This window comes from Dipodomys spectabilis, unplaced genomic scaffold (assembly GCF_019054845.1).
Source record: "Dipodomys spectabilis isolate Male_0828 unplaced genomic scaffold, ASM1905484v1 ptg000466l, whole genome shotgun sequence".
Classification (NCBI taxonomy): Eukaryota; Metazoa; Chordata; class Mammalia; order Rodentia; family Heteromyidae; genus Dipodomys; species Dipodomys spectabilis.
In genome coordinates, this window is record NW_024871143.1 from 659991 (window position 1) to 676469 (window position 16479).

The 16479-nt window shown below is 34.4% G+C and overlaps 1 non-coding gene across 1 annotated transcript; it reads left to right on the forward strand.

Annotated features, from left to right (window-relative positions):
- The first annotated feature begins 5646 nt into the window (after positions 1-5646).
- On the forward strand, positions 5647-5749 carry LOC122098240. Its single transcript, XR_006145697.1, has one exon. It is a non-coding gene; the product is annotated as a U6 spliceosomal RNA (small nuclear RNA).
- Positions 5750-16479: the final 10730 nt, after the last annotated feature.

Here is a 16479-nt window from a genome sequence, read left to right on the forward strand (position 1 = left end):
AAGGGAATAACAAATTGTTTATATATGGATACAGGTGGACGTGTTGCAACAATGAGATGTACAAGACTTTATATGGAAAAACGACCATTACAACTTTGGCTGGGGGGCGGGGATTAAAGAGGAGAGGGACCGGGGTGGTGAGAAGGGAAGGGATGGGAAGGGGAAACAAAGGAGGTGGCAAAAATGCTTGGTAAGAAATATACTCATTTCCTTGCCCATGTAATTGAATCCTCTGTTTACAGTATTTTCACACTAAAAAATTATCTGAAAAAATTTGCATCAGTTGATAGTGCATATGATTTTATTTTTATTACAAACATAGAATGTAGTAAAAATTTTCATTGCAATTACACTGCACTAGGATGTGGGCAGATTCTAATGTAAATAATAGACTGTGCTTATGTAGAGAATTTGAGCATCCAGAATTTTAATATGCCTGTGATCATAAAACTGATACCTTACTGATATTGAGTGACAAATACAACTTCCGATAAGTACAGAAGCTTTCCTTGTATGTTTTTAATACATATTTTTATTGTAAATGTCCTGTGCAGAGTGTTTACAGTTACATATGTAAGGTAATGAGTACATTTCTTATTGAGCATTTTTACCCCCTCCTTGGTTTTTCCCCTACCATCCCTTCCCTTCACGCCTCCCAACTCTTCCCTCCAACCCCCTCCCCCGATAGAGTGTCTTGTACATCTCATTGTTGCAATGGGTCAACCTGTATCCTTTCCATGTATCTTAAATGAAGAAATGCTGATTGATTTGTGCTGATTCTACTTGTGTAGACACACCTAAGATCACTCGCCAAGTCCAAGAGCACGTAATTCACATGCACATCATTTTTTGTCATTTTGGTATAATTGTGTTCTACACATTTATTGACAGGTTACAAATTATTCTCAAATTTTAATACATTAAAATACTTTCTTTTTGTCTTATTTTCTTGACCATGAAATCAGCAAGACCTCAGTCAGCATTTCTCACATAGGACTTTTCACATGAGTTTGTTAAATGTTGACCTGAGCTCCAATCTTCTGAGGACTCACTCATCTGCTTAAGAATTGATGCTGGCTGTTGGAAAAGAACTCAAGGAAGAATGCCATTTAAAGCCTTATAACTTTATTCTGTACCAGGGTATTTTCCTGCTACTTTGGTTTTTGAGAGTGTCTACAAGAACTAGCATTCCCTGGGGAACAAGGAGACGCCATATGACGTTTACTTACTGAGATTTCCGATTGACTTGCTATCACTTGTACTGCATTTTGAAAGTCGAATGTGTCAAAACTTACCCATTTGAAGAGATAAGAGGAGATGCTGGGAAGATGGCTCAGTGGTAGAGTTCTTGCTTTGCATGCATGAGGCCTGGGTTCAATTCTTCAGCACCACATAAACAGAAAAAGCTGGAAGTGGTGCTGTGACTCCAGTGGTAGAGCACTAGCCTTGAGATGAAGAGCTGAGGGACAGCGCCTAAGCCCAGAGTTCAAGGTCTACACTGGGGTGGATCTTGTATTGAGTACATAACAAACTGCTTCATGTATTTGGCAAGTTACCTGTCTCCAGTGTGCCGTAAGAATAGGACTATCATATAAATTAATAAATTACTTTAAACAAAGAGATAGGAGTGGTAAAAGAATTTTAAGAGACAAATACATCTTCAACATATTTGATTCCAAACATTATGTCTAAGGCATATTCAACAAGTAGTGAAACTTGTGTTGTCTGTAACTATGTGTCTTTCTCCATGTGTGCATGTGTACATGTGTGTATGTATGTATTTTTGTGTATAGTAACATGCATGTATACATATATAAGGGCATATACACACATATATGCATTTAAAAATAAATATACATATATAAATATATGTGTATATGTTTATATCAGTTGTTCAATGATTTAATCTATAGTTCCCAGCACATTGTCATTCTCACAAAGTGTACATGATAAACTGCTCTGAGGTTCCGTGCTCTATGATGGGCATCCTTTGTAATCACTTCCCCCATTACCTAGTTTTTCATCCCTGAATATATTCGGTCTACTTTCCACAGGAAAGCATTGTTTTCATTACATGTATTTACTTATAATAAAAGAAAAAGGTCGTTTGTAAAAGAAAAAAGAAAACGAAATTTTAGGTCAGAGGTTAAAAGTATCCTATCCGTTTCAATGATTCCTATGAGATAAAATTTATAACATTAGTAAAAGTGAAAAGGAATTCCTAGATCTGTTGTTTTGCCATTTAGAATAGAAATGAATAACATCACGTCACTGTTATAACTCTTAAAGAATGCAAGGGTAACTGATGGTCGCTATCATGTTCCCACAAAACCAGTGGATTCTGATGGATAATAGTAGACCAGCAGAAATTCTTTTTTTTCTTATTGTGAAAATACTGTACAGAGGGTTTATAATTACATGGGCAAGACGGTGAGTACATATCTTATCAAGCATTGTAGCCTCCTCCTTTGTTTACCCTTCCTATCTCTTCCCATCTTTCCTCCCACCCCTCCTCCCCCCCCCCCAAGTTGTAAAGTTCGATTTTGACATGACAACTTGTACTTCTCATTGTTGCAACAGGTCCACCTGTATCCTTATTTAAACGACTTGTTTTTCCACTTCCCCTCCACAAATTATACCGACATCAAATATAGTGAAAGCAGGGGTTATACTGTAGGGGAGGGACATATTAGGGTGAGGTGGTATGACAATGTTGTTTTGATTTGCATTTTTTTATGGCTAGGGAGGTTGAGCATTTTTTCATGTGTCTATTGGCCATCCTTCTTTCTTCTTCAGAGAAGTTTCTCTTTAAGTCATTAGCCTACTTATTTATTGGGCAGTTGTTTCTTTGAGGATTTATTGTTGGGGGATTTAATTTTTTGAGTTCCAAGTATATTTTAGATATGAGACCCTTGTCCGTTTTATGGCTAGTGAAGATCTTCTCCCAATCTGTGGGCTTTCTATTGATCTTGCTAGCTATGTCCTTTGCCATGCAGAAGCTCTGCAACTTCATGCAATCCCATTTGTCCAACCTTTCATTGATATGTTGTGTTTCCAGGTCTCTATTCAGAAAATTTCGGCCAGAGCCAAGGAGACCTAGGGTTTCTCCTATTCCATCCTGTAATGTTTTCAGAGTGTCTGCTTTGACTCCGAGCTCTTTGATCCATTTGGAGTTGATTCTGGTGCAGGGTGATATATAAGGATCTAGCTTTAGTTTTCTACAAGTAGTTAAGCAATTTTGACAGCACCATTTACTGAAGAGGCTGTCTTTCTTCCATTCTATTTTTTTAGCTCCCTTATCAAAGATTAGATGACTATAGGTCTTTAGGTTCATTTCTGGGTTTTCAATTCTATGCCATTGGTCCTGAAGTCTGTTCTTGTGCCAGTACCAAGCTATTTTGATTACTATGGCTTTATAGTAGAGTTTGAAATTTGGTATTGATATCCCTCCAGCAGTGTTCTTTCCATTGAGGAGCGTTTTTGTTATTCGGGGTCTTTTATTATTCCATATGAATTTTTGGATTGCCTCTTCTATTTCCTTGAAGAATGAGGTTGGAATTTTGATAGGTATCGCATTAAATTTGTAGATAGCCTTGGGAAGTATTGCCATTTTCACCATGTTAATCTTTCCAATCCAGGAGCATGGAAGTTTTCCCCATTTTCTAAGTTCTGTTTTGATTTCCTTTTTCAAGTTTTTAAAGTTTTCACCATAGAAGAGCAGCAGACATGGAGCATGAAAGAGAAAGAGAGGAAATGGGAGAGTGAAAGAGAAAGAGAAATATCACAATACTGAAAGTGTATAACAGATAAACAAGAGCAGTATGAGAATATTCATACTGCTGTCTTTAGACTCTACATATACATTTGAAGGTATTTGATGTATGATAACCCATCAAAATGAAATATAAAGTTATTTTGTTAAAAATAAAAATGTCTCAGGAGAAATTTTAAATGTAAAAACAATCTTCATGGAAGCAAACTCTGAGCTATTTCATGACTTTGAAAAGGATAAAGTGGTTGAAGTTAGTATAAATTCAGAAGTATGACAATTCACAATGATATAAAAAGGTATTCATATATTTAATAACATAACCCAAAGCAGAAAGCAAATGTTGGATAATTGATTTTTTAAAAAACATTCTGTCAGGTGCTTGGAAGGTGGCTCAGTGTTAGAGTGCTTGCCTTGCATGCATGAGGCCCTAGATTTGATTTCTCAGCACCACATAAGCAGAAAAAGATGGAAGTGGTGTTGTGGCTCAAGTGGTAGCACTAGCCTTGAGCTGAGGGACAGCACGTAGGACCCAGAGTTCAAGCCCCATTACCAGCAAAATCAAAATATAAAACAAAACTAAACACAGTCTCTCACTTTTGTGGCTTCAACTCTTTAAAATCACTGCTTCAGCCTCTGGGTAAGATTTTAGGTGTGGACATTTATCAACATTCCTGATTCAGACTCTACTTGATAACTTTTTAAATAAATATTTTGTTCTTAATTTTCCTCTTCGTAAATTCACATGCACCTATAAAAAATGGTTTGGCCATCCCAGTAACCTTCTCCAAGTACTTCATAATGATGACTTACAAAAAGTTGTATTATATTACAACAAGGAAAACAATGCTACAAGTAAGAAAAACCAATAATTAAATATTAATGATTAATAAAACGAAAAACAAAACAATTACCAGTGTTTTCCGTATTTGAAGGGTACTACGTATTAGATTTTACTATTTTCTCATATTCCTGTACATTTAAAACTGCCTAAGATTATGATGTTCAACAAGAGTTTTATAGGCTATGAGCAGTCTTTAAAGTTACCCATTAAGATTACTATTTATGGCTCATCTCATCATTTGTATATGGCTTATATCATCATTTGTTCCTCACTAACATCTAAAATAAGGAAGCCCTATATTTTTAATAGAAACTATGTAGTTAAAAGTCTTAACTCTTTATTCTGCTCCTTTACACAAAGACTTTGCAACTTCTCATTAGTAAAATTTCTATAAACTCTGAAATGTACATACTTAGTAGCATATGTCTGCTACCATAAATCTTAAATACTTTATCAAAAAGTTTTATGACCTGGGGCTGGGTAGGTGGCTCAGTGGTAGAGTGCTTGCCTTGCATGCATGAAGCCCTGGGTTCGATTCCTCAGCACCACATAAGCAAAAAGAAAAAAGTTGGAACTGGCACGTTGGTTCAAGTGGTAGAGCAGTAGCTTTGAGCTGAAGAGCTGAGGGACAGCGCCCAGTCCCAGAGTTCAGGCCCCACTCGCAGACTCCCACCCCCAAAAAAATTTATGTCCTGCCAAACAGTCCTAGTTTTGGCCTATATAAGCAAATTCCCAAAATTAAATATGTTTAAAACATTAAAACTTTAAAAAAAAACCTTAACACTTGCTTCAGTGTTCATCATGACAGGTGCCTTGTATAAAATAATTGAATTCCTCCTCTTACACATCTCTTGAACAACAAATATCTGGAATTATTTTGTTTTTGACATGTCAGTCTTTATTCTTAAATGTGTGCTTATGTAAGAAGTACATGGTTCTAAAATTTCATGGCAATTATTTTGAGCTTACTTTTTGTTGAATTGTCTAGTTTAAGAAAATAAATTACACTTTATATATAAAAAATGTTCTATGCTCAATTCAGCATCAAGTACTCTAACATTGGAACAATACAGAGAAGATTAGAATGGCCCCTGAGAAAGGATGACAGGCAAATTCCTGAACCATTCCATACTTTTACAACAACAGATGCTGGAGGAGATGTAGCCACAAGAGAACTGTACTGCATTCTTGGTGGGAGTGTAAACTTATTCAACCCTTTGGAAAGTACTATGGAGGTTCCTCAAAAGACTCCACATAGAACTCCCCTATGACCCAGGAATCCCACTTTTGTGCATTTACCCAGATGATCACAAACAAGACCACACTAAAGCTACCAGCACAACTATGTTTACTGCAGCATTATTTACCATCGCTAAGATCTGAAACCAACCCAGATGCCCCTCAGTAGATGAATGGATCAAGAAAATGTGGTATTTATACTAATGGAATTCTATGCCTCCCTCAGAAAGAATGGCATCGCCCAATTTGTTAGAAAATGGAAAGACTTGGAAAAAAATATTAAGTGATGTAAGCCAGATCCAAAGAAACATAGGCCCTATGTTTTCCTTAATTTTTAATAACTATTTTATGTCTGAGATAAGCAGAAAAGGTTAAAAGCTTTGCACATATGACCAAATTAGGCAAATCAAACCCAAGATAGGAACACACGTGTGGTTTTCTCTTGCTTGTTATTGATTCTTACGTACTTATAACAGGTGATGTGTTTTTTTTGTTTCTTTATATGTTCCTCCCCCATGCTATAACCCGTTTACACTGTATTTGAAGTTGGTGCGCCCACATCTTGTATATACGTTCCTCTAATTTGGGGAGGGATCAGAAAAAAACAAGATGCTTAAATAGGGATACAGGTTGACCCATTATAACAATGAGATGCACAAGACACTATGATGAAAAATGAACTTTACAATTTAGGCAGGGGAAGTGTACTTAGGGAGGGGAGTGTGCTTGTAGAGGTGGGAGGGAAGGGATGGTAGGGGAACATAAAGGAGGAGGTAACAATGCGTGTTAGGAAATGTACTCATTACCTTGCTCATGTAAATGTGACCCCTGTGTACAGAATTTTACAATAGAAAACATATAACATGTTCTGAGATGGAAGAGTTTATTTCCTTTATTTTACTCATATAATATTGTTAACAAAGAAATTAATGCAAAACACTAATAATATGAAGGTATTTTGAATGTGTGTGTGTGTGTGCAAGAGCGTGTGTTCTCATCCAATTGCATGTATGTTGGTGTGCTCAGAGTTTGAAATCAGGGCTTCAAAGTCTTGCTAGGCCTTTAATCTCTAGATTGGTGAGCTACTATATGAGCTACATCTCCATTCCTGGCCTGTTGCTAATTCATTGAAATTTTTGAAAAATAATCCTATGAATTTATTTTTCCCTCATTGGTTTCCAACTGTTATCCACAGATCTCTAGCTTCAGTGTTGATATGGCGAATAGTTAGGTTTACAGATGTGACCAACCAGCGCAAGTCTTTTAGAATAATTTTAAAAGTAGAAGAAAGTTTACTTCACGGGGTCCTGTTTTATCATTTATTTTTAAAGCATTTTGGAGTGATTATATGCAAATTTTTTTCGTTTTTTTGGATTCTTAACACAATAAGTGAAAATATTTAAAAGTTTTAGTACTTTTTAAAAAGGAAACAGGAACTATGGGACTGAAGAAATTTTTCTCTTATAAGCTCAGCTCTGTGCATGATAACCCAATGTCACCAACACAATCTGTGTTGCAGACCAAATGTAACAGCAAACTATCACCATGGGCAATAATTGCTATGCTATTATTTCTTGGAAATATGAATATTGAATTGAGAGTGTAAGAGAATGGAGAGATTTTACCTACCTTTTGTGTATTGCTGAAAGACTTTTGGAAACTTTGACTCATTTCTTTGCTCAAAGTGTGTGTTTGAGCCATGCACTTACTGCCTTTAATTACAACTTTTCCAAACACTAAAATGGTAATAACATTAGCTTTATAGAAAATGTTATCTTAAGAATTAAGGGAAATAAAACTTGTGAAATACTTAACACAAACGTCTATGAATGAGTTTGAGTTTAGCCAGAAGTTTTTAAAATACTAAAAAGAATGTGATAAGTATTACAGAAACCATTACATGTAGTGAGCAATCAGAAGTAATGTTATCTATTGACCATGCTCTGCTTCCAAGGAAGCCAGGTGGATAACTTCTCATGCTGTAAATCAAACTGGTTATCTTATGTCTTGTGTGTGTAAAAATATCAGGGACAGAATGATGAAGGAATGTTGTAGACTGAGGTGAAGTCCATATGAAAATGTGCAAAACTGATAAAACATAAAAGTATCTTAGTAGTAAATTGTGTTTTACATTATTTAAATTACATCACAAAGATAAGAAAGACCTAGAAAAATGAATTCTCTTTTTGATGTCCTATCATAGGTCCTTGGATCAACTCTTTCCTCATTCTTGTAGAGGTATCATCAGATGAGATGAGCTATATTATTTTTTTGTTTGCTTCCTTCCATTTATTCTTCATTTGACACCTCAACTAATTGAGACTGAAAGAAACCAAGGGAAATTAGACACACAGGCTTTGGAAAGAACAATCAATGTAAAATAAATAAAACACATACAGCCTTGTAAAAAGTCTGACTAAATTGAGTTATATAGTCTCAAGCGTCAACAGAAAATGATTAAGAAATGTCATGCTATTGATAATTGAAAATGATAGGAGTTGCTTAATATTTTTCCTTTCTACTACTCTGAATTAATTATTGATTTTGTATAGAGAGATTAAAGATGAGATTAACAAGAAACTAGATTAAAAATGGACAAAAGTTCTGAATAGACATATTCTTCTTAAAGCCCTGAAAAATCGCCAGTAAGTTTACAAAGTTGTTTAATACAACTCCTATGCTGGCTTAATGTTTTGTGAGCAGAAGTCATTAGAGAAATGTAATTCAAAATTACTATGATACTACTTCATAACTACTATAACTTTTATCAAAAAGATCAAAGGAATCAGGTGTGGTGGCAAAAGATTTTAATTCCAAGCATTTAGGAGGTTGGATAAGTCTAAGGCCAGTCTGGGGTACTGCACATAGCAAAAACCGGCACTTTATTACCTTTAACAAAGGTAATAATGTTGGTGAGAGTGTGGAGAAAAGGAGATTTTCTACACTCTTCTTCAAAATACAGATTAGTGTTCTCCTTGCAGAAAGTAATATGCAGTTTTCTATAGAACTCCAAAGTTAAAATATAATCTGCCCCACCAATCGTGTGATTATTTCTCTCTGGGTAACTCAAATATATCTGTAGTTCATTGTTATTCACATCATTCACAACAACAGCCAATATATAAATCGAAGTTCAGTGTTCAACTACAGACTAATAAAGCAACCGTGATACATGCACAAATATCTTTCTCTGTTTCATTCTTAAAATAGCAAGATACTTATGCCATAGGCCACAACTTACAATGACCTGAAAGATGTATTCTAAATGAAGAAAAATAATGTACTCTGATCTTTGTAAACACACACACACACACACACACACACACACACACACACACCAACCTCAAACATTAAGAGAGAAATTTTTTAAAAAGTAAAATAAATTGGAATTACTGTGGCATTTAGGTCACAATGTAGAAGATAGTAGATATACTGGTTGAACCGGTATAGAGTCGTAATGTACAACATGAGGATACAGGGGACAACACTGGCCTTACATAGGAATGAAGCTAAATTAGTACGAGTTGTTTTTCCGAGTAGGGGTTGCTCTTTTATTTGTTCTTCCTTCAGTAATGGATAAGATGAACGTAATTCTTTAAATATTCCTGCCTATTTGTAGAAATAATAACAAACAATATAGCAATAATGTTGCATGCTCAACATAGAACAAAATGTCAAATTAAACTACATGAGATTATCCTTGATGTAAACTAATTATTACAAATAAAAGAAACCATGGGACCTATGTTTCTTTAAGTCTGGCTTACTTCACTTAATATGATTTATTTCCAAGATCTTCCATTTCCTCAAAAATGAGATGGTAGCTTTCTTTCTGATGGAAACATAGGATTTTGTGTGTGTATGTGTGTGTGTGTGTGTGTGTGTCCAGTCGTGGAGCCTGAACTCTGGGCCTGGGCGCTTTCCCTCAGCTCTTCAGCTCAAGGTTAGCACTCTACCACTTGAGCCACAGCGTCACTTCCGGCTTTTTTTCTTTTTGCTTATGTGGTGCAGAGGAATCGAATCCAGGGACACAGGAATGCAAGGCAAGTGCTCTACCACTGAGCCACTTCCCCAGCCCTGGAAGCATAGTAGTGCATGTATGTATATCTCTCTGTTGTGTGTGTGTGTGTGTGTGTCATTTTCTTGATCCATTCAGCTACTGAGGGGCATCTGAGTTGATTCCATATCTTAGCTAGGGTAAATACTACTGTAATAAACATAATTGTGCTGGTAGCTTTAGTGTAGCCTTGTTTGTGGTCACGTTGTTAAATGCCCAGAAGTGAGATTACTGGGTAATAGGGGAGCATTATTGTGTACATCGAGGATAACCATAGTAGATGAGCAGATTAGCTCAAAGCTATGTACATATGACACTATAAGGTGATTCCAAGTGAAATAAACTCCAATACATGTTCTTTGTTGTTGTTCTTAATGTACTATGGGATTTGTTTTTATTTTTGTTTTATTTGTGTTTTCCCCATCTATGGTTTATCGCCTGAAGTCACTGTATTGGATTTTGATGCCCTGGGTATTGTAATTATGTTGATCTGAACTTGGGAAAGGAAATAGAAAAAACAAAATGGTGAGACAAAGGACAAATGGGTAACCTAAACAACTGTGATACTCACAAAACAAAATGTTGGAAATAATCTTGGGGGGGGGGGCCATTGGGATGGAGGGAGAAAAATTGGAGAAGGGGTAACAAGTTATAAAAGAAATGAATTCATTTCCTTACTTATGTAACTAACCCCCCCTGTACTTTATCTTGACAATACAATTTAAATAAAAAATAAAATAAAATATATGTGAGCAGCAATACAGGAGATATGAGTGGGGGCAACAGCTGTGGAGATCAGTAATTTTACTTTTACATAAGAAGTAATAACCTAGCATACAGATTTTCAGCCTCATGTCAGCCATTAAAAAGGGAAAACAAAATGCACAATCAGCAAACCAATAGAGATGAAATAGAAAACTAACAGAGGTGAAGAGATGACTTCGGCCAGTAATAACAAATGACACAATTAGGAAACAAATAACAAGCCGCTGAGTTTAAAAAATATTACCCATAATTCTATTAAATGTTGTTTTCAACACAATTTGTTAGCACTGTAATTTAAATCACAATTTAATAATATATCATTTTAATAATAAGTTACTCATTTTTTATTTCTTAATATTGAATGTTTAATATGTAATATGTAATGTTTAAATAGCCAGCTATAGAAAAGAAGAAAGTGAAGCTAATTTTAATAATATATTTCATGAATTGTAAAATTGAATAGCATTAGAATCTAAACAAATAACATATCATTATTGTTTCATTTCTGTGAATTAATGTAATAATTCAAATTGTATTCTACACTTAGCACTCATCTTAACATGAAATAAATTATTGCACATGACTCTTGGTATTAGGTGGAAGGGTTCAGCACTGTGGTAAAATTCACACCACACAATACACGAGGATATAACTCCTCTCATCTAGCTTAAATTGTGGAAAATTGATTTCTAAATGCATGTTAAATTCCTGTGTAGGTGACATCTATACAATTATACACAATTATTGTCACGAGGAGTATTTCAGATGACAAAAGTCATATTCATTAATTAAATATTTATTATTTTGTACCAAATAAATATTTATAGAGCGACTGAATTTCTGAGTAGATGCTGGTTTATATGTGCCAGATTATATGTATTGAGGCTTATTTTATATTCCTGACATTGTTTCTACAGTTGGAGTTAATTTTCCATAAGGGGTTAATTGTATTATATTGGATATATGAAAGTAAACTGAATGTTTATTCCATTAATACTTTGACACTTGTCTAATCCCAATATAAATAATCCATGTGTTTGAAGTAATGAAAATAACAAAAAATATAAGCCAGATAAGTCATTCTGTAGTAGAAAAGAATTTTCACCTTTGTTTTGATAGTTTGGTCCTCTTTACACTACAGAATATTCTTGGGAAAATGTGTTCCAGGCTGGTCACAACTGTAGAAATATTATGGTTTGATTTATCAAAAGAGAAGGGAGGAAGGGGAACCTTCCTTCCGAAAGTTTGCCCCCAGGGATGTGATCTGCTTTATGGTGGTGACTTGGAAATGAACATTTTTCACAGTCAACCTTGAAAAGCCATCTTGATAGACCATTTCTGTAAGTGGATTGCTACAGTTATTCTGATATTATGAAATACATTGTACTTCTATTATCCCAGCTTTTCCTTTTTTCCTAGAACCTGAAATAAGTTCATCTTTAATTAACATTTAATACATTTCTTTTTTTTTACTGACAGAAAATCTGGGTGTAATTTTGATTTTTTATCTTTCCAATATAATATAAACTATGTTTTGACCAGTCACTTTCGAAAAATGAGTGATGTTCATGCACACTATTTTGGTGGCTTTAAGTAAATTGAGAGTTAATGTGGTATGGTAGTTCTTTTGCCTAATTGACTGAAGCATTAGACTATTCATGTATAAACCTGAGCATTGAAGTTTTAAAATTTTATATATAAAAGAGTCCCCAAAGATTTACTTTAAACTGATAATGGAGGGGGGGTTGTCTTCATGTCTAAACTTTATATTTATTTTTATAAAAGTAATGATGTTCACTGGAGAAATATAAAAGATGCGAACATATTCCAAAAGAGAAAAGATTTATTTATTAAAAAATAGAAAAGAGTAAAATAGTCACATTTCTTGCTTGAGACTGCATAAATTTCATATTAATATAGCTCAAGATGAGACTCAGAGATAAATTCATATTTATATTACTGAGAGTTAAATCACAATATAAGCTACATAGGTATTTTAAGAAATTGGTGATTCAAAGCCCTACATACCTAATGGATGAAGAATAGAATTGAAAATAGCAGAGGAAAACAAATCAACATGCAGGTATTATGATATTATAATAAAGAAATGAAAGAAATGAAGCTTTTGCCTGCTGAAGGAGAAAGTTTAGCCTGTAATTTCAATGTAAGGCATCAATTGTAATGAGTTTAAAGTCTTTTCCTACAAGATATCCAAGAGTACTATATTCAGCCTCTGAAGAGTAAAGAAGTAATTATTTTCATTAGCTTTGCTTAATATTAATTTAATTGTAGCAAATAGGTTAAAATGTCTGCTCCGTTTCATTTGATGTAATAACATACATTTCATATTATTACTGTCTCTTCATACAAGCCTGAAATCACTATTTTATAGTAACACAAGCAGAAAAAAGAAAATAACCTGGTACAACCATCACATACCCTAAATTAGGTGAAAAACTCCACAATAAAAACTGAACCTGAGGAAGTGGAAAAACAATGGCAGAATAACAACAGAAAATTACCCTAGCTCTATCTAATGAAACAGAGATTTAGAGTCCTATACAAAGTCTACTTCTAGTGGATCAAACCAAGCCAGTTATAATTATATATAGATATACAATTCAAAAGAAGTTTTTTATACTGTCTTCACAAGAAAACAGCTATTTATGAAAATTACCCAGCCATTCACGTGACTACTGTGACTGTGCTAGGCAACATGTTCAAAAGCAGAGATGCAGTGTGGAAATAAAAGGGCCACATGGGAAAAAAGCAGGAACAGTGACAGCCACATCCAAACACAGACATAATTCACCTTACCACTGGACAGTTCAAACTGTCATTGGAACCACATTTATTTTTTTTTGGGGTCCCGTCGAGGGGCATGAACTCTGGGCCTGGGTGCTGTCCCTCAGCTCTTCAGCTCAAGGCTAGCGCTCTACCACTTCCGGCTTTTTTCTTTTTGTTTATGTGGTGCTGAGGAATCAAACCCAGGGCCTCAGGCATGCAAGGCAAGCGCTCTACCACTGAACCACCTTCCCAGCAAGAACCACAAGTATTTATTAACATGACAACATCTCACCACAACTGCTGTCTACAAAAACCTAATTCCAGAAAAACAAAGGAAAATAGAAGACCAAACCAAAACCTGGCAAATCAACAAGAACATAGATAGTAACCTTTTAAGATCATAGATCTCCCAAATGAAAGCCAAGACATCCTTCAAGTGGACAGAACCAATCAGAAATTTAAAAAATGGATGTCAAGATAATATAATTCACACACTAAATAAGCAGGCCTTACAACAGGCAATCAAGGACCTAGAAGATACTTTCCAAATTATATTTCAAATACTGCTAAAAAATGTGATTAACGAAAAGATACAAAACATCTACAAGGAAATTTGTGAACAAGATGAGACCAACCAAAGATTAGCAAAATAATTCATGGAGTCTACAAACAGAAAGATAAATAATTTCTGAGAAGTCAAAGGAGTATAAGGGAAAAAAACGATGCCTAGTTAAAAGATATGAAAGAAGACACAGCTAAAAAAAATCCCCTAACACTCTTACCCAAAGAAAAGATGTAAAGAAAGTCCACACAAAACATAAAACAAAGTTTTAATAAAGAGAGAAGCCCTAAAATATGAGCAATGAGAAAACAGGGAAATCAAAAAGAAAGTAGAAAGTCTCCACAGCGAATAGATGACATAGAAGATAATCTCAGGTCTCAAAGACAGAATAGGTCTAATAGGAAAGAGGAGATAATCATTTAGAACCAAACCAAGAAATAAGAAACGATCTTGCTGGAAGTTCAAGACAGTTAGAAGATCAAACTTGGGGAAACAGGTATCAAGAAGGAGAAGAGCAGGAAACAAAGTGGATGGGAAACATATTACAGAATTCTAGCAGAGAAAATGTCAAACATCCAAAGAGATAAGCTCATTCAGAGAAGAGAAGCCTTTAGAACACCAAACGGAGAATACCAGAACAGAACAACCCACCACCACATTATAATCCATTAGAGGATCATTAGAGATCAAGGAAAGGATTATTAAAGCTCTCATCAGAAAAGACTGATTATATAAAAAAGATACATAGTCAGAATAATTACAGATTTCTTAGCTGATATGGTCAAAAGGAGAGCCTGGGATGATAAATGGCAAACATTAAAGGTAAACAAATACCAAGCGTAAATAGGGTCCCAAGCCAAACACTCCTTTACATTTAAAGGATATATAAAAATATTTTTGACAAAGAGAACTTGGAACAATGAATCTCCAACATGAAAGTAGAAGAATATTGAACAGGAACTGAGGGAAGAGAATCAGAATATGTCTACAGTGTAGAATACTGGATGTGTGTTGCAGATACAAAATCATCTTCTATAGGTTCATTTAGTGAAACTTGTCATCCTCTATTGAAAGCAAAATTTCCATATACAGATTTCCAGTTACTTTGCTTACCTATCACTTCTGATCACAAATCCTCTTATGAAATTTTATAGTATCTTTGAAAAAAATAAAATGATTTGCATATACTTATCATCTTAAGCAAATACAGTCTGTTTTTACATCTTTCATTCTGTGACAAACCCTTATTTTTTTGTTTCCCGGATTGCTGAAAAATGTATTCTTGGAAATAGGATATTGACAGTAAATCTGAGTGTAATTTTCATTTTTTAGCTTTCAAATATAATATAAACTTTGTTTTGACTAGTCATTTTCTAATTCATGAACAATAATATTTTGGTGCCTTTAAGACTTATTGTAGTTGTTGTGTCTAATTGACTGAACCATTAGAGTATTCATGTATAAACCTGAGCATTGAACTTTTTAATTTTCATATCTAAAAGAGTCTCAAAGGCTTTACTTTAAAGAAATAATGGAGGGGGCTTGTCTCCATGTTCAAAACTTTAAATGTATTTCTATAAAAGTACTGGAAATACATCATGTTCACTGGAGCAATATAAAAGGTGAGAACAAACAGAAAAAAAAGAAAAAAGAAAAAATCAACACTAAAAGGTGAGAACATATTGCTGAAGAGAAAAGATTTATTGATTAGATTAAATAACAGAAAAGAGTAAAATAGTCAGTTTCCTTGCTTGAGACTGCATACATTTCACATGAATGTAGGTAAAGATGAGACTCAGACATAAATTCATATTTATTTTACTGAGATTCAAAAAATAATATAAGCAATATAGGTATTTTAAAGAACTGGTCATTCAAAGACCTGGATTCCTAATGGATGAAGAATGGAATTGACAATAGCAGACGAAAACAAATCAACATTCAGGTATTATGATATTGTAATACTATTATGAAAGAAATGAAAAGAAAGAAAGTTTAGCCTGTAATTTCAATGTAAGGCATCAGTTGTAATGAGTCCAATTTCTTTTCCTACAAGATATCCAAGAGTACTATACTCATCCTCTGAAGAGTAAAGAAGTAATCATTTTTATTAGCTTTGCTTAATATTAATGCATTTATAGCAAATAGGTTAAAATGTCTGCTCCCTTTCATTCGATGTAATAACTTACAATTCATATTATTACTGTCTCTTCATACAAGGCTGAAATCACTATTTCAAAGTAACACAAACAGAAAAAAAGAAAATAACCTGGTACAACCATCGCATACCCAAAATTAGGTGAAAAACTCCACAATAAAAAATGAACCTGAGGAAGTGGAAAAATAATGGCAGAGAAACAACAGAAAATTACCCTAGCTCTATCTAATGAAACAGAGATTTAGAGTCCTAGCAGGTACTCCACTTCTAGAAGGTCAAAGCAAGTCAGCTATAATTA